The 24,045-nt window shown below is 41.6% G+C and overlaps 1 long non-coding RNA gene across 1 annotated transcript; it reads right to left on the minus strand.

The window, feature by feature from the left end:
* Positions 1 to 613: 613 nt before the first annotated feature.
* Positions 614 to 13,319, minus strand: LOC138923341 (uncharacterized). The gene is made up of 3 exons (XR_011436824.1): positions 13,178 to 13,319; positions 12,429 to 12,618; positions 614 to 1,352 (listed from the first exon to the last, which is right to left on the minus strand). It is a non-coding gene; the product is annotated as an uncharacterized lncRNA (long non-coding RNA).
* Between the last annotated feature and the right edge of the window lie 10,726 nt (positions 13,320 to 24,045).

Genomic DNA, 24,045 nt, shown 5'->3' on the forward strand with positions numbered 1-24,045 from the left:
AGCTGGACTGTAGCTTAAATGAAAATGAGGCTGAGCAGAAAGGTTAGGGGCAATTCAAAGAAGGCTTGGAATCCCAGGTGAGAAAGTGTGACCTTTACGCCTTAGTCAGTCAAAGATTCCTGATCAAAGAATGACGGAGCGCTCAGGAAGAATAATATTTATCCTTTGAAAAGAATAATCTGGTAACAGTGTGGAAGATGCAGCAGAAACATTGAGACCACAAGAAATTGAATGGAGGCAGTGGGGATTAAATTTTTGAACCATTTGGAACAGAGGAATCAATGGGACTTGATGTGAGAGTGGAGATCGGGTATGGGAGAATCTGACTTGTGCTTTTGAGAAGAGGAAAGTGACATGAAATGAATTTATTCAGAATCAGGAGGAGGACCCGGGTTTGGCAGGAAAGGTGGATAATGAGCTTGGTCTTACACAGACTGAGCAGCAGGTAACCCACTGAGAGAAGTCTGACAGGTCCCTGGGAGTGGCAGTCCAGAACGCTGGAGGCAGGTCACAGTCATGAGCTACACAGTGTGGGCATCTCTAAGGTGTCGTCTCTCCCATGCATGCAGGGGTTGCAGCTTTTGGAAAACTTAAGTAAAATCGACAACTCAAATGGGAATTTTCAGGAATTTTAATGTGGCTCGCAAGAAAAACAACTAGTCCCTTTTCCTCTCTCATGCTGGAGCTCATCATGCAGTGACAATCTGAAATTTACGACTCAGGCATTTAACATGTTTCAAGGAGAACATTATCATATGAAAACCTTGTAAAGAGAAATGTGTCTTTACTGAGAAGAGACACTATCTTCCTTTTGTAAAGAGACCCCAATCATTTACATTTTCACTTTTGCTTCCCATCTTGTGTTAAATAATTCTGACATTTTCTTCAAATGCAAATTATATTTCTGAAAATTTCTCAAATGTGAGGTTTTATTTTTCCAAAAGGGAGAGAGAAAGAGAGAGCTTTCTTTCATGTGACAATTCTGGCCATCTCCTGGGTCTCTAACTCCCACTCAGTCTGGTTAAAAAGAGGTACTAATTTCATCTGGTTTTTCTGCCTAGCAATGCAACTTCTATCAGAAAATGGCTCTTTGAATCTTAAATGGCTGAGGAAGTAGCTGTTCAGGTAAACATTCTGAATATTAACACATAAAGTCTTAACCTTGGAGTTGGGAGGTCCTTCAAGTTCACTAGATGATAGATGCTCTTCTCCATCATTGAATTTCCATTAAAAGTCTCCACCATTTGGGTGTTCAGCCAGAGCTCACATATCTCCGTCACTTGGTGGAAAAGATATCCTTTACATTTGGAAGCTTCTACCCATTGGTCTTAGATAGTCACTGTAGCCTTATCCTAGGTGAGAGAGAAAGCAGAGAGTAGTTGGTCATGCTTGGGTTTTGCAGACAGATACATTTCGATGCAAATTCTTCATCTGATGCATGAATCATATTTTGAGCATCATCTGCATCATCTGGGAGCTTGTCACAAATGCAGAATATTGGACTCCACCCCAGACCTACTGAATCATAGTCTGTATTTCAATAAGATCCCTAGGTGATCCCCATACACGTTAAAGTTTGAGAAGCATAGCTCAAAACAACTCAGTTAATTATCCGTATGCTCAGTTTCTTGTCTGAAATTGAGATGGTTGGACTTGGTAATCTCTAAAAGTTCCTTCTACCTATAAAACACTAAAATCATAACTATGGAGTTTATAACAATCTATTGACAGAACATTTTTAATAAGGGAATACTAGTAACAATCTCAATACAAAACAATAGGGAATTTTTAAAGTAAACTATTGTTTAGCTACTCAGTTAGACTATTTTTAAAATTACTTAGACCAAAACGATAATAAAATATAAAATCCTGGAGAGAATGTCAAGAAAAGATCAGGATATAAAACATAATGATTGTATTTAATAAACAAAAAAAAAAACCCTAGAAAAGTACCAAAATGTCTATAGTGGTTATACATAGACAGTGTGATTAGGAAGCACACCTAATGACACTACTGACACACAGGTTATTTCCCTGTTATGTAGTCCCCCCCTCTGCACCTCCCCCCCATTTCCTAAGTGTATATGATTTCACTAGTAGGAAAAAAAACAAGCACCTTTATTTTTTGATCAATAAGGATCAAATAGAAGACTTGAAAATTTCGAGTTTTACAGACAACCACAAAATTCATTTTATAATGAATATATCAAATCTATTCTTCATCCTACAGAATGTGTCCTTCAGCGATTGTCTTTCAAGGCCCAACTCAAGTCCCACTTCTTCTAAGCCAACTTCCCTTCTTATATACTCTGAGGTCAGGGAGCTTATTTGAATCAACTCTGTGTCCTCTTCTGACAAAGGAACAGACTTGAATTAAGTACAAAGTAAGTGTGAAATGAAAGGAAGGAAGGGAGGGAATGGGGGAGGGAGAGAGAGAGGCAGTGAGAGAGAGAGAAGAAGCAAGGAAGAACAAAAGAAGGAAGCACGCAGACAAGCCCAATGCTGATTGAACTCAAGCCCCTTTGGAGTCCTGTAGAATATTTCTGAAGCAGATCTAGCTGGTTATAATAAATGGCCTTGTGTTATTTGCTATAGTGTCATGGTCTTTCTTCTCCAATGAGATTTCAAGTAGCATAAGAAGAGGAAAACATGCTATTTTTAAAAACATGTTTGAGTTATTCTTTTCTGAAGCAATTTAGTTTAGGGTCACAAGATGCTCTACTTGGTTTTATAAACATACCAATGTATCTTGAGTGTATGCACATAGCAATAGTGCTTCAAATACATGAGGCAAAAATTGAGAGAACTGAAAATGAACCAGACAAATCCACAATTAGGAGAATTCAATGCTCCTCTCTCAAAAATTGATAGAAGGGACTGGCCCGGTGGCGCAGTGGTTGGGCGCACATGTTGTGCTTCAGTGGCCCAGGGTTTGCTGATTCGGATCCCAGGTGTGGACATGGCACCAAGTGGCAGGCCTTGCTGTGGTAGCCATCCCACATGTAAAGTAGAGGAAGATGGGCATGGATGTTAACTTAGGGCCAGTCTTACTCAGAAAAAAAGAGGAGGATTGGCAGATGTTAGCTCAGGGTTAATCTTCCTCAAAAAAAGAAAGCAAATTGATAGAACAACTAGATAGAAAATTAACACAGATATAGAAGACTTGAACAATATGGACAGCCAATTTAACCTAATTGACCATTACAGAACACTCCACCCAATAATAGCAGAATTAACATTCTTTTCAAGTGTACATGAAGTATTTACCAAAATAGATTATACTCTGGGCTGTGAAAAATCTCAATAATTGGATTAAGTTTATATAAAATATTATCTCTGAACATAATGGTTTTAGGCTAGAAATCAATAAAAGAAATGTATCTGAAAAATCTCTAAATAGTTGGATACTAAATAACACACTCAAGGATCAGAGAATAAATAATAGGGAAATTAGATAGTATTTTGAATTGAATGAAAATGAAATCACACTGCATCAAAATTTTTAGGATGCAGCTAAAGCAGTATTTAAATGAAAATTTATAGCACTAACCATCTATACTGGAAAAGAAGAAAATTTCAAGTCCCACTACTTTAAGAAACTAAAAAGAGAAGAGCAAATGATGCCAAAAGTGAAAAGAAAGGAAATACTAAAGATTGGAGTGAAAATCGGAGAAATAGAAAACATAAAAACAATTTTTAAATTAATATATTTAAAAGCTTTTTTTTTTTCCTAGAAGAGAGGTAAACAAAAGAGAAAGAAACAAAAATTATTAATTACTAATACTAGGAATGGGAAAGATGACATAGCAACAGATTCTACAGATATTAAAATGATAATAAGAGAATATGATAGCTTTATACTGGTTAATCCAATAACTCAGGTGAAGTGAAAAACTTTGTTGAAAGACAAACTACCAAAACTGACTCAAGAAAAAAATAGATAACCTGAATAGCTTTATATTTGTTAATGAAATTGAATTTGTAGTTAAAAACCTTCTCCCAAAGAAAATGCCAGCCCAGGTGACTTCACTAGTGAATTCTACCAAAAATTTAAGGAAGAAATAATACAAGTTCTACCCGGTTTCTTCCAGAAAATTGACAACATAATCGAATATGTAGGAAATTCAAAGAAATCTATAGAAAACGTACCAAAACTAACAGGATGACTTAGCAAGGATGCAGGATAGGATCAATATATAAAAATCAATTTTATTTCTATATACTAGCAATAAACAATTGGAAGTGGAAATTAAAAAAACATTAGCATCAATAAATATGAAATATTTAGACGGGGCTGGCAGGAGTGTGAGCTATGTGAAGCACTCATCTTGGCCCCAGAATTTAGGGGACAATGAAAACTCAGTAATCAAGATAAATAATATTATAACCTTTTATAATCTGGTAATCTTTTAAAATATCAAAATTAATGCAAAAAATGTGTGATGAGTAAAATATCAAAATTTTAAATAAAGATGGGATGTGTTTATTTTGTGACCCTGCATTATTGTGCAAGAGGAACAATTGTTTCCAAATCAACTGGTGGTTGCGGGACCTGTACACTGAGAATTACAAAACTGGGACAAGTTAAAGGACATCTAAACAAAAATTGGAAAGCTATATAGTGTTCAGGATGCAGAGGAATCTGTAGTATTAAGATGTCAATTTTTCCCAACTTGATCTATAGATTCAACAATTCTAATAAAAGTTCCAGCATAATATTTGGTGGGTTTTTTTTGTTGTTAGAAACTGATAGGTTGACTCTAAAATCCAAATGGAAATGCATAAGACATACAATAGCTAAAACAATTCTGAAATAGAAGAACAAAATTGGAGGACCTCTACTACCTGACTTCAAGTCTTATTAAAATATCTTATTATAATAAGGATAGTGTGGCACTGACATCAGGATAGACAAATAGGTTAATGAAACAGAGTAGGGAGTCAAGAAATTGATTGTAGACCTACGTGTAGACACATATGGTCAATTAATTTTTCAACAAAGTTGCAAAGGCAATTCAATGGAGAGAGGATAGTCTTTTTAACACATGATTCAGGAACAATTGGATATCCATATGCAAATTTTTAAAAAATTGTTTGAGCATTTCTCAATATTTCTCAAAATAGCTTTGAGTAAAACTTCAAACTACAAAATTCATAGAAGAAAGTCTATGATCTTGGAGAAGATAAAGATTTTTTTAAGTATAATATCTAAAGCATGATACACAAAATTAAAATTATAAATGGCTTTTCATTAATATTAAAAACTTCTGCTCTTTGAAGAATCCTGTTAAGAGGATGAAAAGATGAGCCAGAGAGTGGGAAAAATGTTAGCAAATCGCATGTCTAATACAAGGTTGGTATCCAGATTATATAAAGAACTCTCAAAACTGGATCATAAGAAAACAAATCCTCCCTCTCTCAAATAATAAAAATACTTGAAACAGACATTCACCAAAAAAGATAGAGATAAAAAATAAACACACGAAGAAAGTTTCAATACCATTAGTTGTCAGATAAATGCAAATTACAATCACAATGTGATACCACTACACATCTAGTAGAATGGCTAAAATTAAACAGAAAGAGCATATTAAGTTTTGGCAAGGCTAAGGTGCAACTGGAATTCTCATACATTGCTGATGGGGATAGAAAATGGTGCAACCACTTTGGAAAACAGTTCAGCCATTTCTATGAAAAGCTAAACATGCACCTACTTAATGCCCAGTTATTCTACTCCTAGGAATTTATACAAGAGCAGGGGTCAGAAATTGTAAATTAAGTGTTTCAGGCTTTGCAAGCCAAGATGCTGCATATCGTGCTACTGTAATGCAAAAGCAGCCATAGACAATAGGCAAATGAGTAAATGAGTAAATGTGCATGGCTGTGTTTGTGGGAAATACTAAATAAGCCATAGTCTGCCGACCCCTGCAGATGTCCAGACAAAGACCTGAATGTTCACAGCAGCTTCATTGGTAACAGCCCCAAACTGGAAACTACCCAATTTCCACCAGCAGATAAATGGATAAACAGACTGTGGTATATCCATAGAGTGGAATAATACTTGGGAATAAAAAATAATGAATTATTGATACACACAACAACATGATGAATCTCCAAATAATTATACTGTATGAAAGAAGCCCAACCCCTCCCCCACAAAAAGAGTACATATTGTATGATTCCTTTTATATATGATTGCAGAAAATGCAAAGTAATCTGTAGTGACTGAAAGCAGATCAGTGGTCACAGGCAGAAGAGGGTGGAGGCAGCACTGGAGAAAAGTATCTATCATAGAAGTGCACAGGGAAGCGTTTGAGAACAATGCTATGGTCATTATCTGGATTGTGGTGTTGGTTTCATGGATGCATACATATGTCAAAACTTATCAAATTGTATACTTTAAATATGTTCCATTTAGTATGTCAACTATGCCTCAACACAGGTGGTCAAATAAAACACACACCTGGCAGTGGAGGGGCGGAATGGAACAGGCCTCCGAAAGCACCAAGGGCAAGGCCTTGAATGCCATTAGGACTTTCTTTCATTTTGACTTCTCTCTACAGACCGACTTCTCTCTCTGAGACTAGCTGGTCCATGCAGAGGCACGAAGCCTCCCTCTGCTTTCTTGAATAACCCAGAATTCTCAGGATTCTCCAGAGAAGAACAACCAATAGGATATATTTATACAGAGAGAGATTTATTTTAAGGAATTGGTTCATTTGATTGTGGAGGCTGGAAGGTCTGAGATCTGCAGGGCAGGCCATATGCTGGAGACCCAGAGGAGAGTTGTCATTGCAGCCCTGCATCTGAAAGCAGTCTGCAGGCAGAATTCCTTTTTCCTCAGGCGATCCCAGTTCTTTTCTCTTAAGACCTTCATCTGATTGGGTGAGGCCCACCCACATTATGAAAGTAACCTGCTTTACTCAAAGTCTGATTTTTAAACATTAATCAAGTCTTAAAAAAAGTACCTGACAGCAACATGTAGGTTAGTGTTTGAACAAATAACTGGGCGCCATCACCTAGCCAAGTTGACACATAAAAGTAACTGTCACTCCAACACTTCACCTATTGGAAGAGGAAAATTTTGATGGCTGGCACTCTTCTCTCTTAGAGGTAAATGCTTTCAGCTGCCCCTTCTCACTCCATGGACTTGAGACTCTTCTTTTGCTTTCAGTCCTCAGCTCTCTCATGTCTTTCTTTCCAGTGACTTCGGAATTTTCCCCCCAGTGATATTAGATCCAAACTCTCACATTTATGGACTTCATTTCCTTTGCATCTTGAAGTGGCCTCGCTCCTAGAGTTCAACTGACTGCCCCATTTAAAGAACCTGAGCTTATAATGAAGTACCTACACATTTTTAAGACGCAAAACTCATTCCTTCCGTTAGGGCTCGACAATTTTATGAGACCTCGGAAAATGCAGGATGAGCCCTTGGGTTTCAGCTATGGGCCATATGCCATACGCCAGACTGCATCAGAGCCAAAGAATTTTAATTCCTTCACAATAAGGTTTAGTCTTAGCTTGTAAGGCTGTGCCTGGGCTGGGAATTTAAATGTCTGAGAGGTAAACAGGTTGCAATTTCGTTGCTTCTAAACATGTGATTGCCTCAGGGGCTTCTGATTTATTTACTTTTTTTAATGGAGTGTGAGCCCATAAACTCTTCCTGCTGGCAGGCTGGCAGGCCGCGCACATTTTTAGAGGTGCACCAGGCTGCAGCAAAGAGTGGTATCGGGAAGCTGACGGAGCCCCCATAATTAAAACCATGCTCAGCAAATGCTCCTGATTCCAGGGGTCACATCTGATTTCATCTAAAACATTCTTTTTGGTCCCCTCTTAACCCAGTCTTGACTTTTGAGCATTCACATGGTTATCAGAGTGGAGGGTGGGAGGAAGTCGGGGGGATGGGGTGGCAGACAGAGGAATGTAAGCTGTACGTTGAGGGCTCAGAATTGCGTTTTGTCTGTAATCTGATTCCAAATGGACATTGGCAATACGGCATTGGGGAGTGGTTGCTACTGACTTGCTTCTCTGTATCCATAACAGTTTCTTTTTCTCTTTTTCTGGGTACTTTGAAAAGGTAAGACTAAAAATAAGCTATTTCATATGGATGGGTACCTCTTATCATTTGACCCTCATATCCAACACCTGTCATTTTCTAATGGAAAACATACTTTCTTTACTATTCACTTTGGCCAACACACATTTCCAAATGTCAGCAGATTGTTTTATTAACTTGCAGGTATCATCGGTGGAAATCAGACTTGACCTTTGCCTAAATATTTGGCTGTAGAGAGCATCAGTTTCACTATGGATTAGCGCTTTGTCTGTGCCTGAAATGTCTGTGTTGTGTGTGAAATCTTTTACTGTTCAAAATGGGGAGCCTTAGTCCAAACTGGCTTTGCGGGCTCTAGGCCACACTTTGGAGATCTGGAGGGTATCATGTTCAATTTGATTAGAAAAAAAGGGTCCTCAGAGCTTGCTAGAGTGGAATATGTTAGCAAGTTGTTTTTCCTGTAACACCCAGTGTTACATTTCCTAAGGTTTAGGTACATGTTTCTGCAACTACATTTTAGTTTAGTAGAGCTGCATTATCCTTCACACTTTCATATACGTTTTGTCAACAACTTAGGGAGAAGGAGAAAAGGAATTGAGCGTCCCCATTTTACTTAGGTAATAAATATTTATTGAGCACCTGGGGTGTGCTGACAGCGTGCTGGCATACTAAAAAAGACCAAGAATAAACACCCTTCTTCTCTCTTCCTCAGTTTCTCATCTGGGAAATGCTACCCAGACAGTGCGGTGCTGGGACTCTGGCTCTCCCAAAGGGTGTGGGAAAAAGCCCTGATTGTGGTGTTTACCGTGTGCGTGGTGTAAAGAATCCCACGATGGCCAATTTCAAATTACAATCAAAGTGAGACTAACATGGCGCTGGAAGGAGATGAGCACGATCGCCCTGCACTAGAGCAAGCTGTCTCCATCACACCAGTCCACTGGGTTGAGCTCCTGTCCGCCTTCTCCCCAGAGCCATCTCTAAGCCTTGCCTACTCCCTACTTCTTCCCCCGACATACATCAGAGTGTCGGGCACCCTTATGGTAACTCACGTCTTTTTGTGGAATAAATGAATGTTAAGTAGGAAATGAACACCCTGAATTTGGAACATTAGCTAAAGGCTATACGCAAACACACCCCTGTCTATAAACTCATTGGATCGCTTACAAAGAGAGTAGCTGCTCCCTTCCCTTTGCAGTTCACGTACTTGAGAAGAAATGGCAGCTCCATAATCAGGTTCTCCTTTGGAGTGCTCCTGGGCAACCCGTGCATTGCCGTTGGTGGAAGCATGATCTGTGGCTTGAAGCCTTGCCTTGTGGTTTAACTTAAAACCTTAAACCAAGCTCTTGAAAGAAGCTACACGAAAAGTAATGATCCTCAAAATTGAATGCATTGTAACCATTGTAACTGCAAAGAAAAACTTTAATTAGTCACCGTAATAGCACGGTTTAGGCTTCTCTTTTCTTTTCTTGCTTTTAAAATTAAGTGCAGTGACCGGAAATTGTGGGTACCACTGCCTTGGTCTCTTTAACTGAATGACTGGGACAGAGTTGAGGGTGGAGGATGAGTCTGTTCTCTACATTCTAGTTTTACAAATAGGCTCATCTGTTTTTTTAAAAAAGTGGTAGTAATGGTAGTAATGTTTGAAACGGCCCTTTGGGCAGAGAGGAGAGAGTTGTCAAGACACAGTGAAACAGCGCAGACCTGCAGGAGTTTGGGCCTGCTGACGATCGGGGCTACCTACAGCCAGTGGTTTAGCACCTTTGAGTCGTCCATTCCACTCTGGGACCTCCAGAGCCGTGGGGCAACGGGGCAGGGGTTGGTCTGGCCAGTGGTGATGGAGAATTTCTATATTCGAGAGACTTAGGAGTGGTGACAGGGACACATGACAAAGGCTTGTGTCTTTTCGTTGGAGCCTATGTGATTTAGGGTGTTTTGGGGAGGGGCTAATGGACATGGATGGAAATAACCCAGATCCTCACCGCTCCCAGAAGCTGCCATGTTGATTCTCTCCTTCCACAGGACTGCCCTGTTGAGAATTCTTTTCCCTTTGAGGCTGCCCTTGATACCGTCTGTGATAGGCAGGGTTGCTAGTATGTAGGGACACACAATTATTAGCCATTGTGACCTTGGATAAGGTAGTTAACCTAATTGGGACTCAGATCCCTCATCTGTTAAATGAGGGCAGTGTTGTCCTGACCTCATGTTGTTTGGACTATTACATGAGATGAAGAATGTGAAGTGCTTAGCACAGTGCTTAGCTTAGAATGTAGTTTTTCACTGAGAAATAATGAGAAAAACTGTAGCTAAAAGTTTGGGGCCGGACACTGATGATGCTATTTGAAAAGAGTTTATAAGAGCATGTGTGGAGGAGAGCAGGCGGGGTTGGCAAGCATATGAGAATAGGGAACAATTGTTGGGGATGCTGTGCCCCCCAGGTCCCCTTCGGGCCTGAAGGATTTATGTCCCTTGCTGCAGGAAGGTTGTCACAGCTCTCAGCTATGGAGACCCACCTTACTCAGTGTGGCCCCTTTCCCCTGGGGCACCTGCACCCTATGACTGACTGACTCAGGGATACAAAGGCATGGCCCTTCACCCCAATTTGGGACAACTCTGAAGGGCCATCTTAGCTTCAGAGCTCCTGTGGTGTTGGCTGAGGCTTTGTTAGATTTAGAACTTTCAGCCTCACCCACAACCTCTGGCGGGGAGGAGAGAGGGACCAGGTTGAATTAATTACCAATGGCCAATGATTTAATCAATCATGCCTATGTAATGAAACCTCCATAAAAATCCTAAATGATGGGGTTTGGAGAGCTTCTGGGTTGGTGAACAAGTGGAGGTGCTGGGAGGGTGGCATGCCTGGAGAAGGCATGGAAACTTCACACCCCTTCCCACATACCTAGCCCTGTGCATCAATTCCATCTGGCTGCTCCTGAGTTGTATCCTTTTAAAGTAAACCAGTAATCTAATAAGTAATCTGTTTTCCTGAGTTCTGTGTGATATTCTAGCAAATTATTGAACCTGAGGAGGGGGTTGTGGGAGGCTCTGACTTGTAGCTGGTGGGTATGAAGCACAGGTGACAACCTGGACTTGCAGTTGGCATCTGAAGGGGTGGGAGGGGCAGTCCTGTGGGACTGAGTCCTCAACCTACAGGGTCTGTCTAGTCCCAGGTAGATCGTGTCCAGATTGAGTCAAATTGTAGGACCCTCAGCTGGTGTTGGAGAATCGCTTGGTGTAAAAGTCCCACACGTTTGGTGACCAGAGGTGAAGTGGTGGGAGTAGTAGAATAGAAGAAAAGTAGAGCTTTTTTCTTAGAGAGAAATAAGAGTTATTCCTTTCAGCACCACAGTCCAAGCGTCCCCTCTGCCCATGTCTGCAGGAGCTCTCCCTCATGAACTTCCTGCTCACTAAGCATCTTTCAGAGCTGCTTCCCAGGAAACCCAACCCGTGGAGGCATTCAAGGCAGAGGGAGCAACAAGAACACGAAAAGGGAAGGATGAAAAAGCCAAGCAAGGTTTCTTGTGATGACTGATAGTGTTTGGTGTGAGGAAGGATGTTGTGAGAGGTTGGTTCTCACTGCTCTGAAGTTGGTGCCATGGGGGAAGCTGATGTAAAAGACCAATGGTGCCTGGTTCTTCACTGGCCTCTTTCCAGAAGCCTCAGGCACAGAATGTCAAGGTACTTCAACTGCATAATGAAAGGGGAACTCAAGAGCACGTCTCCTCCTTCAACAGCTCCCAGATTTCTTCCAGAGACAGCTTAACTGCATGAGGTCAACCAAACCTCAGGGTGTGTTGTCTATAGACAGTCCTCAGCATCCTCTCTGTCGTAAGCCTGGGGCCAGCTGCCTTTTCCTGAATGACATTCAACTGGGGGGTGGGGGGTGGGTATAGAGCCTGATGGCTCCTGCCCATGCCAATGGAGACGGTGTGACTCAAAGGTCTTCTTTCCCTCCCCTCTCTGCCTGTGCACAGTTATTAAATCACTCCCAACCATTCCTTTGTAAGGTATTTCCTTATGAACCGAACGAGTAATTCTATTTTAAAGGTAGAATTATTAAAGTAATATAAGCAACTGGTGAAACAAGTTCAAATACAAAAATAAATAAATAATGAAAAGTCTTTCTCTCTCTCTTTCTCACCTCAGAACTCCCAAATCCACTCCTCAGAAATAATCACAGTGAACAATTGTGTTTCCTTCCATGTATATGTGCATTTTTATTTATTTCTGTTTTTTAACACAAATGGGTAATACCTTCTATGCTTTCATTTTGCTCCTTGCTTCTTTTTTCACTTAATTTATAGAACATGTTTCATTGCAAGTAACCAAAAACTGAACTCAAACTGTACCGAGTAATAAACAGGACTTGTTGACTTACGTAACTGGAAGTTCAGAGAAAGAGCTTGGTTCAAGGTTGATTTGACTCAGTGGCTTAATGATCTTATCAGAGGCCTAGTTTCTTTCTTTCTGCTCTGCCTTTCATGGTGTGATTGCTAGGGCTGGCTTCTCATCTTGGCTGCAATATGACTTGCTAACATCCCCACGGCTGCATACTTACACATCCATATCTAGGCAGAGAGAGAAGTTATTTCTTAAAGATCTCTCAGAAGAACAAGAAAGCTTTAATTTTATTATTTTTTTCCCTAGAGGCCCAAGCCAACTGCTTTTCATATCTCATTGGAATGTATTAGGTCATGTGCCCCTGGCAGAAACAGTCCTCCTAGAAAGGGTGGGGGTTACATGAATTAGTTAGGCCTGAGCTAAGAGCTCATCCAAGAGCCAGGGGTGGAGTCATCATTTCCCAAGTATATGGGCTGTTGGTGGTAGGTGTGGCTATCCAAGCAAAAATAAAATATTTAACATTATATTATGCATCTCTTTCCATAACCATATAGCTAGATCTATTTCTTTAAAAAAAATTAAACTGTCAGTGTAAGGTTCAGTTGTGAGGATTCAGCACAATTTATTTAACCAATTTCTGTTAATGGTCATTTAGGTTATTTCCAGCTCTTTCCTGATATGAAGCAATGCTTTGGTGAATGCTCTGCATACATTTTTGCACACACATGGATGATAGGTATATCTATGACTAAATTGCCAGAAGATGAATTCAAGAATATAACCCACCTACATTTAGTTGCAGAACATCAAATTCACTCCAGGAAGTAATGACTCGAGTTGGAGCCTTCAGGAATGATTCTCAAAACTACGTTATTGGCCTGATCCACCAAAGGAGCTGCTGCCTAATTGAGAAGTTGCCACACAGCTCTCAGTTCCTAGAACCACACCATTATGAAGTCATGATTAGAAGCACCAAGATCAAGGATCAGTAAATATCAGGAAACCACTGCTGAGGCTGCTCCAGAATTACCCTGTAGCAGTGAATGAGGCTCTATGCCCTGACTTTTGACACCCACAAAGCCGATGGCCACAGATCCAGCAGGAGCAAAGTGCCTGCATCATTTTTGAGTTTAAAAACTCATACAGTACTCCTGATTGATGGAATCTAATTTACATTCAAAACCCTGTCTGCAAGGCAATCTGGGAAATGCCTAGCTTTCTAGCCTTTGCTGTCAGGCAGACACACTGGAAGGAGAAAGACATACATGTCAGTCTTGCACATACAAGGGAACACGTGTTTTTAATTATCCTAGATCATGTCAAAATGCTCAAAAGGAGAAAGTCTCCGTTTGCTGCCTCTGTAAAACTAAGATCTCTGTGGGTCTCTGTTCCAACTTCACCATGACTGTGTAGACCAAAAGCAATCCTTCAGGGCCTGCACGGGTTGTAAGGGATCAGCTGTTCTTCCACTGCAGCAAAGATGCAAGGTTGAGAGAACCTTATCTGCCTGATTAGAAAGCAAAGATAGCATCTCTTCCAAGGGCATAAGATGACTGAACGTGAGCTCTTGACTTGTTTAGTCATTGTTGAGCATCTCTGTGGGCCAGTTTCTGAACCAGTTAATCCTCATACCTCCCCCACGTGATGGATGTCATCATCTCCAGGGTGGGTACGCAGGCGGTACACACTGGTACAGCTCCAAAGGGCTGGCTTCTCTTCTAACGGCTGGGTGCCTGTACTGACCAGCTGTTAGATATTTTGGATATCACTCTTGATCATCCCTATTTTGTAGATTAGAAAACTGAAGTTCTAAAATAGTAGGACATTTCCCCAAGGCCAGGGGGTCCAAAGTAACCAGGATTTGAGGCTGATGGTGTATGGCTCCAAAGGCTGTTTTTTTTTTTACCATGCTCACTGCCTTTCTGTGGAAACAAATACTAAGAGTAAAATGCTTATGTGGTATGGTGTGGTTTAAAAAGGCTCTGTTTTTAAGCTACATTAATACACGTTTCTTAGCATTGGTGAACATATTTTCTGGGAACAAAATTGGGACACTGTGGTGGTTATTTCTATATGTTGACTGGGCCATGAGATGCCCGGATATTTGGTTAAATGTCATTCTGGGTGTGTCTGTGAGGGTGTTTCCAGATGAGATTAACATTTGAGCCTGTAGACTGAGTAAGGCAGATTGCTGTCCTCAGTGTGAGTGGGCCTCCTCCAATCCCTTTAAGGCCTGGATAGAACAAAAAGGCTGAGAAAGGAGAATTCGCTCTCTCTGCCTACTGTCTTTGAGCTGAGACATCATCAGTCATCTCTTGTCTTCACGCTCGGACTTGGACTGGAATCGCCATCATTGGCTCTTCCGGTTCTCAGACCTTCAGACACAGACTGCAACTATAGCATCAGCTCTCCTGGGTCTCCACCTTGCCCACTGCAGATCTTGGGACTTTTCAGCCTCCATAAACGTGTGAGCCAACTCATTATTATAAACCTCTTTATAAATAATATAATATAATATAAATCCTATTAGTTCTCTCTCTCTGGAGAAACCAGAGTAATACAACCACCATTTTATGACACATGGCCTGGCAAAGCTGAACTTGGAATTGAAGTAAAAATACAGGGGTAAGAGACACCCTTCATGATCTGATGCTAACCCACCTCCCCACAGCCTCCTCTCTGTCCCCAAGGCCCGCCCCTTCATGCCATGCACTTACAGCACTGCAGGCTTTTGCCCTTCCGCAGACTTCTATATGAAATGCTCTTCTCCTGAAGGACATCATGCTCTGAAGGCAGCAAAAGATGATGCTCGTTCAGGGGAGGATTTTCTGACATCCTTATTTATTTCCTCTTACCTGGTAACTGTATCTTTGTCATAACTCCCAGATGAAGGTATAATCTGTTTTTCTTGTCCTCCATTAAAGTGTAATTCTTAAAAATTCTCTCTTAATGGTTTTCAGCATCCTTGGTGCCTGACACGCAATATATAAATTTAGAGGGTGTGTGTATATATGTCTGTACGGTTGCTTGTTTGTTTTTCCAAAAAGAAGGCTAAAATGGTAAGGTTCTCTGTGTCATCCATTTCCTTCGCTGCAACCAAACTCTTATATTATAAAAACCAACATATTATCAGCTGTTCTGGAATCATCTGTAGTTTCTTTTCCTGGAGCAGAGAAAGCAGGGAAGAGGAGTGGAATAGAGAACAGATTTTGGAGCAAGAAATTGCTGGATTTGAATCTTCTCTCTGTCACTTGCTACTTTCACAGCTTTGAATGACTTAACCTCCTTCAACCTTCATTTCTTCATTGGTGAAATGGGGATGATAAGGGTGCTTATCTCACAGGCTATTGCGTGATTTAATGAGATAATGCACAAAAAGCACCTAGCACAGTACCTAGAATTCAGCGTCATTTAGTAGTGATAGCAGAAATAGAAGAGGAAAATTAGCAGTATCTAAGTTTCGAACATGGCATTTTCACATTTCTTCCCCAGAAAAAGAAAGCATTTGGATTGCTTTCAGATTTTCATTTAAGTTAAAATACCAGAATTTAAGGATTTTGCTTAATGGCTGAAATGTATTGCTTACATCTTTGGAGTAATCATTAGAAATAACCTTTTCAAGCAGCGCCCACCACCATCCATCTGTACTCAAGAGGGCTAAGCCAGGAGACAGGGATGAGGATGTTTTCCCTCATCTCCACAGCAGCTTGTTGCCAGGGAGAATCACTCTAGGAGGTTAGTATCTTGATCCCTGGTTAAAGCAAAGATATAATTCATAAGAATCAGGACCACAAATGGAACCACAGCTGGATAGGGAGCAAGGGAGGAAACTTTGCAAAGTAGAGAATATTTGCAAAGTGGAGATTCAGAAGTTTCGTGCTCTGGCCCAGGGACCTGGGATAGAGTGCCAGCAACCCACTAACTAGCTGTGTGACTTTGGGGAAGTCATTTTTTTTCCCTTCCCAGCTCATTTGTCTCATCTGTAGAATGGGCATATAAATTCCTACGTCTTGCATCCCACAGGGTTTACAAAGCACCACTCAGATGAAAGAAATCTGCTATCAGTGAGGCTAAGGGGGCATCAACCACCGTCGCTGCCCCTCTCTGGCATCCTGATCTTGCTGCCATCCTGGAGGCAGAACCAGACAGAGGATATCTCAGCTTCCTGTCCAGGGACAAGAAGTTATTAAAATTGAAAAATAGACTGAAAACTCGTGTCTTGTGTTTTCCTCAACCTCTATACATTGACTGTGAAGTTTAAAAAAATTATTTCTAAAATATAAACAGATTCTAAAAACCTCAAGTTTAAAAATAAATATATATCATTCTACATATTTTTGTTAAAAAGCATATTTTATTAAATATCTAGAATTTTCCATTTTAATTCCTTTCTTTTTCTTTTTCTGTATTTTAGTGTGTGTGTGTTTGTGCAGTGTGTACACCGCTATGAATCCTTTATGAAATGAGGCAGGATATTCTTAAATATCTCATTTAATCCTCACCACAAATTTATGAGAGGAGTATAGTAGCCCCTTTCATAGATGAAGTAACCAAGAATCAAAGAGTTTAAGTAAGCTGCCTACTTTTCAAAGCCAGGAGCCAGTATTCAAACTCACATCTGGTGACCCCATAAGTCTTAAGTTCAGGAAGGTGAAGGAAAGGAAGAACTATTCCCCTACCCTCTACGTCCTTCTGGCAGGTCCAAGAATTAAATTGACGTAACACAGAATAACAGGAGAAAATCAAACAAAGCTTAATAACACGTATACACAGAAGAAACCCAGGAAAACTGAGAAACTTACCAAAATGGCCAAAGCCACCACCTTAAATACCATTTCAGCTAAAGACAAAGGAAGATGTTGGGGTTAGTGGTTTGGGACTTCAAAGGGGAGGAGGGCAATTTATACGGAGATGTGACCATCTATAGACAATGTGATGACAGAGAGAGAGAGAGAGAGAGAGAGAGAGAGAGAGAGAGAACTCTGATAAGAATGGGCTTAGCAAGGACTCTTCCAGTCTATTATACCCAGAGTTATCTATGGTGATGGCCTGTCCTGGGGACACAGACCTTCTATCTTAAATTCTTTTAGGCAGTTAGGGGGAAGGTCAAAGTTTCTTTCAGAGTCTTTTGTTCTTAAAAATAGTCAAGCTAAAGAGACACATCTTGGATGGCCAATTCTGATCCCCTACAAGAGGCACTTTTTCCCACAGCCTCACTGTGCCTCAGAGAAGGAAGGTCCCAAAGGCTGAGCTGGGCAGACAGATGAGCCCGACATATTTGCCACTTGACCCTTTTAGTTATGGAAAGAGTAGATAGGGCTGGATTAACGATTGGATTCAGGGAACTTTCAACCAGGAAAGAAAGCGATGGGACAAGGGAATGAATTCAGGATTCTTGACAAGAGACTCTTGAAGGAGACAAGCCCACCTGGTGGATTGTCTCCTCTCTTTCACTAAGAATCGTGGACTTGGACTCCCAAGTTTCTCTTACATCTGAAGAAACAGCTGGACGACTCAGTCATTTAAGAACACCTGGGCTAGTGGAAGGGCAAATTTGCACATCAATTGGAGAGAAGTATGGAAAATCTTTTTAACCTTGGCTTTAATTCATGGAATCCTCTCTCTCAGTGCCAAACTTGCTAGTTCCTTCCTTTACCCCAAAAACATCACCAGGAAGTAAGGATCCTGCCCCTGGTGCAGGTGTTAGCGACATTGTGTTCATGGTAAACAGACCTTACATAAGCTTCTTTGAGATTTGGGCAGTTGTGGATATCACAGATCTTTTCAGAAGGAATTTTAGATTTCTGCATTTCAACGGTCAACCTTGAAATGCAAGCTCTTGTTTTGGAGGACGACTCCCAAGGAGCTGCAAACTTCCTTTTGATCTTTTCCCTCCTCTCTCACAGCCTCCTTCTCAAAACACTCAGTTTTCCTAGAAAGTGAGGCTATTTTCCCATCCAGTAGCCTACAAACTATTTTCCTTCCTGATTTTTCAATACGGCTGGGGATTAGACGTTGGGGTGTCAGGACTTTCCAACAGGATTTGTTGAGCTCTTTTGGGGAGTTTTATGGAGGATTTAGTTAACATTGCTGTCGGTGCTGTCAAGAAGTTTTCAAAAGTCTTCCCTTGTTGCTACACATCCTCTCACTAAGAAGACAGGCAGTATACCTCCTATTTTCTCAAATATAAGAATATGTCATTAAATGAGCCTAAGAAGGAGAAAAACAAGTCCCTAAGGTCACTGCAAATGGCTGTGACTAGAAAGCACACTATTTCATTTAATGATTTTAAAATGGAACATATTCATATAAGATTCTAAAATATTCTTGGTGCCTAATCTGAAAAGGGCAACTGTATTTCCAAATTTTGCTTTCAAAGCAGTGAAACCAAAGTATTCTGGGCAGAATAATTTATTTCTCCCCAAACTGGACATAGATGACCCTTTTAAAGCTGGCTGCCTCCAAACAAAACCTGGGGGAGAGTCTTTATTTGGGTTTCAGAGAGGCCTCTGAAAAGTCCCGCAAATGTTTGCAGAGGTGTGTGTGCACTTAGCGTTTTCCTAGGGATGAGGTCCATACCGTTTATCTGATTTTTATAAGGGACTCATGGCCCTAAACGTTTTACATTAAATGACCTAATGCAACATTGAAAAGAACTTCCTGGAATGAACTTGGCCTGTGCCTTATTGATTAGACCTGAGGAAGGGGGAGAGCAGAGGAATGGCTTCATTTAATGAGCTGCCATCAGTTTGATTCAATCAGTCAGTCAACAAACATCCAGCTAGGACTCACTCAGTAAAATGCAGGAGATTTGATTGTCTCTCTTTTTGGAAGCGCAATCACAAATGCAATTGTTAACAGCAAATTGCCCAACCTCTTTCAAGTCTCTGGCTGTAGGATTGAAGCCTAGGGCCTTCCAGTTCCCCGGGGGAGACTACATGCTGTGTGATGAAGTGTTCATTAGTTGATTTGCGTAAAGTGCTTTGAAGATCCAAAGTGCTAGGAAGTGTCATCAACCTCCTTAAACTTTCTTTGTCTCTCTTTTTCCCAAAGGCGACTTACAGCACCCAAAATAGAGACCTTGCCCCAAATCCTCATTATCAATAAGTAGGCCACCTGAATAGGGGTGTTCCTTTTTTCCTGAAGAGGGGAGAACTTGCCTCTCCTAGCAGGCTGGTTTAGAACAGGTGCTTCCCTCTGTTGAGCACATGGCAGCTTTATAGGGAGATGCTGCAAACAACTTACAGCCTAGAGTGTTGGTGATAAATTAAATCAGGGTATCTGCAGGCTGGGTGCCCCAGTGCATTTGGGAGGCCAGCTACCGGCAGCGCGATCTGCGTGAAGCCCAAGAAGGCTTCACAGGGGATAAAAAGATCAGAATTTACAGTCTAGTAGGAGTGATAAGATAAAGAAGCACACAGATAACTACAATATAAATCAGGACGTGTTCTGAACCATCCAAGAGATTCAAAGAACAGGAAGGGAGTGGATATTGGGACTACCATCCTTCATGGATTGAATCAAGAGAACTTTCCAGAAGAGAGTGGCTTTGGAAAGAGTAACAAGTTATGAACAACACTCATTGATTCCTCCCCATGTGCTCATTGAGCTAAATCCTTGCCCCACACATCATCTCATTTACTGGGCCTTGATTGATAGGCGGGGCTGTGCCTGATGGTTACGGCTGGGATGGCAAGAACCAGAGCCACAGCTTCTGCTCAAGCTCCTCTCTGCAAGCTTCTGCCTGCCTCTCAGCACTCTTGTCTTGATTCCATACATATGAATGTGAAGTTTTTATTTTGAATGAGCTTCTACTTATCCTAATAACATGTGCCAAGAGCATCAAAATCAGTCTCAACGTTAACCCAAATTTCTTGAGTATAAAGATTATGTGGGGTATCATGGCCACTCTAGAGAGTCCGTGTGAAATGAGGACGAGGCTCCCACAGGTTTAGAAGGCTGTTGGGGACTTGTCTGAATGAGGCACTTACCTAGCACGCACACCACCTGTAACTTATTTGAATTTGCCAGGTTAGATCCTGGACCGGAAGAAGGACATTAGTGGGATAACTGGTAAAATTTAAAGAAGATCTATGAGTTCATGAACAGGATTGGATCATTGTTAATGTCCTGATTTTGATCATTGCATTTATGTAAGACGGTAATATCTGGGGAAGCTGAGTGAAGGGCACAAGGCAACTCATTGTACTAGCTTTTTTTTTTTCAACTTTCTTCTAAGTTTGAAAATATTTCAAAATGATGAGCTAAAAATAAGAATAAGTGTGGGGCTGGCCCGGTGGCACGCAGTTAAGTTCACACGGTCTGCTTCGGCAGCCCGGGGTTTGCTGGTTCGGATCCCGGGTGCGGACATGGCACTACTTATCAAGCCATGCTGTGGTAGGCGTCCCACATACAAAGTAGAGGAAGATGGGCACAGATGTTAGCTCAGGGCTAGTCCTCCTTGGCAAAAAGAGAAAGATTGGCAGCAGATGTTAGCTCAGGGCTAATCTTCCTCCAAAAAAGCAAATTAAAAATTTTAAAAAGTGAATAAATGCAAATATTTATATGGATTCAGAGTGACTAGGGTGGAGGTGCACATTGGGGAAGGGAAGGAACTGGGACAAAGCCTCAGTCCCTTCTGTTGGCTTTGTTCTGCTGGAACAGTGAAAGCAGAGACCCAGGCCCCAGAAGCTTCAGGAAGGGGGCCTGAGAATCTCTGATCTATATTTGCATGGGCTTCTCCAGATGATCCTTCTTAAGAGGTGAGTTTGGGAAACAGCACGACCGCATTTGTGCCTCTAACCCCCAGGCGAGTGAGAAGCCCTTTTCCCTGTTGTCAGGAGGGGGAAACTGAGGCTTAGGGATGTCAAATTGCGTGAAGTCACAGGTCTGGTAAGTGGTAGAGCTGGAAGTCTCCTGAACTCTCTAGTAAAGCTTTTCTTGGGAATCTCATCTAACCTCACCCTGTTGGTATACTTGCCTTTTCCAGAAACTCCTGGCAGGCACTCCATCCTGACCCGCCCCACCTTCCCAGCCCCTACTTCAACCTAACGCATAATGGGACTGCTCTTTATGTCCTGATTGGCCTCAGTTAGCATCAAGTGGTATTAATTTCATTGGTCATCCTGTATGTGCGTCCCACCTAGGGGATACAAATTGAATAACTATTTTTGATTGGGGAAACTCTTGGATTTACAGCTTTTTCATTTTGAGTAAGGTTTCTGTTGATTTTCATTTAATTTGAAGCATGTAACACACACACGAATGGAATCAAACCATTTCATCTAAAGTCAAATATTAATGAAAAGGATAGGAACACAACTTTGATTAAGTGATCTAGAAGCCAAGGCAGGCTTTTCTTTAAAATTATATCCAACCCCAGAGTCATTTCTTGGCATTTTCTCTCTCCTGTTGTAGAAGCCACAGGATTGATCTTGCAGGTCACTGGGAAGGCGCTGTGCCGACTGCATTATTGAGATATTTATACCTGAGATGACCAAGCAGAATCGAACATTCTGGGCCTTTGCACTCCCAGACACCACTGCTTTGCCCCTCCCACTCTCGAGATCAGGAATAGGAGAAGAAAGAGAAGCTGTGTGAGATGCACTGGAAGTGAGCAAGAAGAGAAAGAATCCATTTCACCATTTAAAATTATGTTTTATAATTAACTACCGTATTGTTTCTGCCAGAGAGTGCCACGTTATCCTTTCCATAATATTTCAGAAGATATTCATAGGCATTATTTTTAAGTCTTATATTCTGAGAAGATTAAAATGATCAAAGCATGGGGTTTAGAGACAGAGGGACCTGAGTTTAGATCTACTCTCCATCACTTACTGGCTGTGGAATTGGAACAAGTCACAGACCACCTTTTGTCTCAGTGTCCTCACTGGCGGAGCAGGGCCAATAGCACTCCCCCTGGCCCCAGTGCTGTGGGCAGGTGTATCAAGATGATGTATGTCAAAGTACCTGGCACCATGGATGTGAAGCTAATGAGGGTCACCCACCACCAAATGGCACAATCAGCAGTAGGCTCTCCTCCACACCTCACGGTCCTTCTCTTCCCTTTCAGCATCTAAACTGCAAACACGCAGCATGTTCTCTGAGTTCTCAGGCTAATTAGGGATACCAGCAGCCCAGGAGATCCTCCCACATCTCTTACCCCATCACATCAAAACTTACCAGTCCTGTGTCCCCTTCCTTTGGAGCACTGCCCTCTGCTCACCCCTAGCTCTGAACAGTGAGTCTTGTGCTAACCGTTCATGGTAATGAAGACTAAATGGCTCATCCCTCTGTGATTATGAGACTTGTCCCTAGTCATGCACTAACATAGTAACAAAGCAAAGGCAGAGCTCAGGACTCCTCATCTCTAAAGCCAGTCTGGGGAGTTTCATACTCTCCTTTCCATGCCATCTGGGGCTCCAGAATACTGTCTTTCAGCCCCTGAATTTTCTCTGGGCTGCAGTGGCCTAACCCCTTGACACTATTTACAACTTGGAATATGTTTTTGGTCCAGGATTAGCTCAGAGACTTCTGGGACCAATAGTGTACTATATTTGGCAGCCTTTTCTTTTTTGTTTTTTGCTTTTTGTGTTTCTTTTCCTTAAGCCAGTAGAATGCTTTGAAAGGGACAGCATGCCAGCAGTAGCCTGAACCTCATACCTTTATATTTATTTTGCTCTTAGCTATGCTTTGAGGTATTGGAGAAAATGCCAATTCCTACACTGCAATGCAACATATTGTGATAGATGCTTCTTCTGAGATCCCATATGCTTCATATTGCCATGGAAAAAGCACTGGCATAGCAAGATTTTTTTCTATAAATTTCCCCAGAGATTGAATTGGATTTCTATTGGTTGCTTTTACAGCAACATTGTCTCAGCAAGGAGAGAGAGAGGGAGAGAGAGAGAGGGAGAGAGAGAGAGGGAGAGAGAGAGGAGGAGAAGGGTTGGAGGAGAGAGGAGGAGGAGAGAGAGAGGGAGAGAGGTTGGACATTAACAAATGGAATGGGTTTTGACACATACTTGCTTTAAGACTGGCAGCTTGGAGGACATGGCCCCAGAATGTTCCTGGGTCTGATTCTCTGAGCTAATATTTTTTTTAGATTGGCACCTAGGCTAACAACTGGTGCCAATCTTCCTTCTTTTTTTTTTTTTTAAAGATTGGCACCTGGGCTAACAACTGTTGCCAATCTTTTTTTTTTTTCTCTGCTTTATCTCCTCCAACCCCCCCATACACAGTTGTGTATCTTAGTTGCAGGGCCTTCTAGTTGTGGGATGTGGGACGCCGCCTCAACGTGGCCTGACGAGCGGTGCCATGTCCACGCCTGGGATCCGAACCCTGGGCTGCCGCAGCAGAGCATGTGGACTTAACTACTTGGCCACGGAGCCGGCCCCTCTGAGCTAATATTTGAAGGGACCAGTCTTGGAATAATAGAGAAACAGTGACCTTAGGAGAAGCAAGCCACAATTTCTGACTTGGCCACTCACCCAGATCTAGGGCAAGCGTATCAATTAGGTTTTGCTGACATGATATAGTAATTCAAACACGTTTTTTTATTTCTCACTTTCTGGTCTGAGTTGGCTCTGATGGGGCTGGATGGTCCAATGTAACCTCACTCATGCATGTGGTGGCTGGGGTGACAGGGTGACTTG

This window comes from Equus caballus, chromosome 3, assembly GCF_041296265.1.
Source record: "Equus caballus isolate H_3958 breed thoroughbred chromosome 3, TB-T2T, whole genome shotgun sequence".
NCBI classification, from domain to species: domain Eukaryota; kingdom Metazoa; phylum Chordata; class Mammalia; order Perissodactyla; family Equidae; genus Equus; species Equus caballus.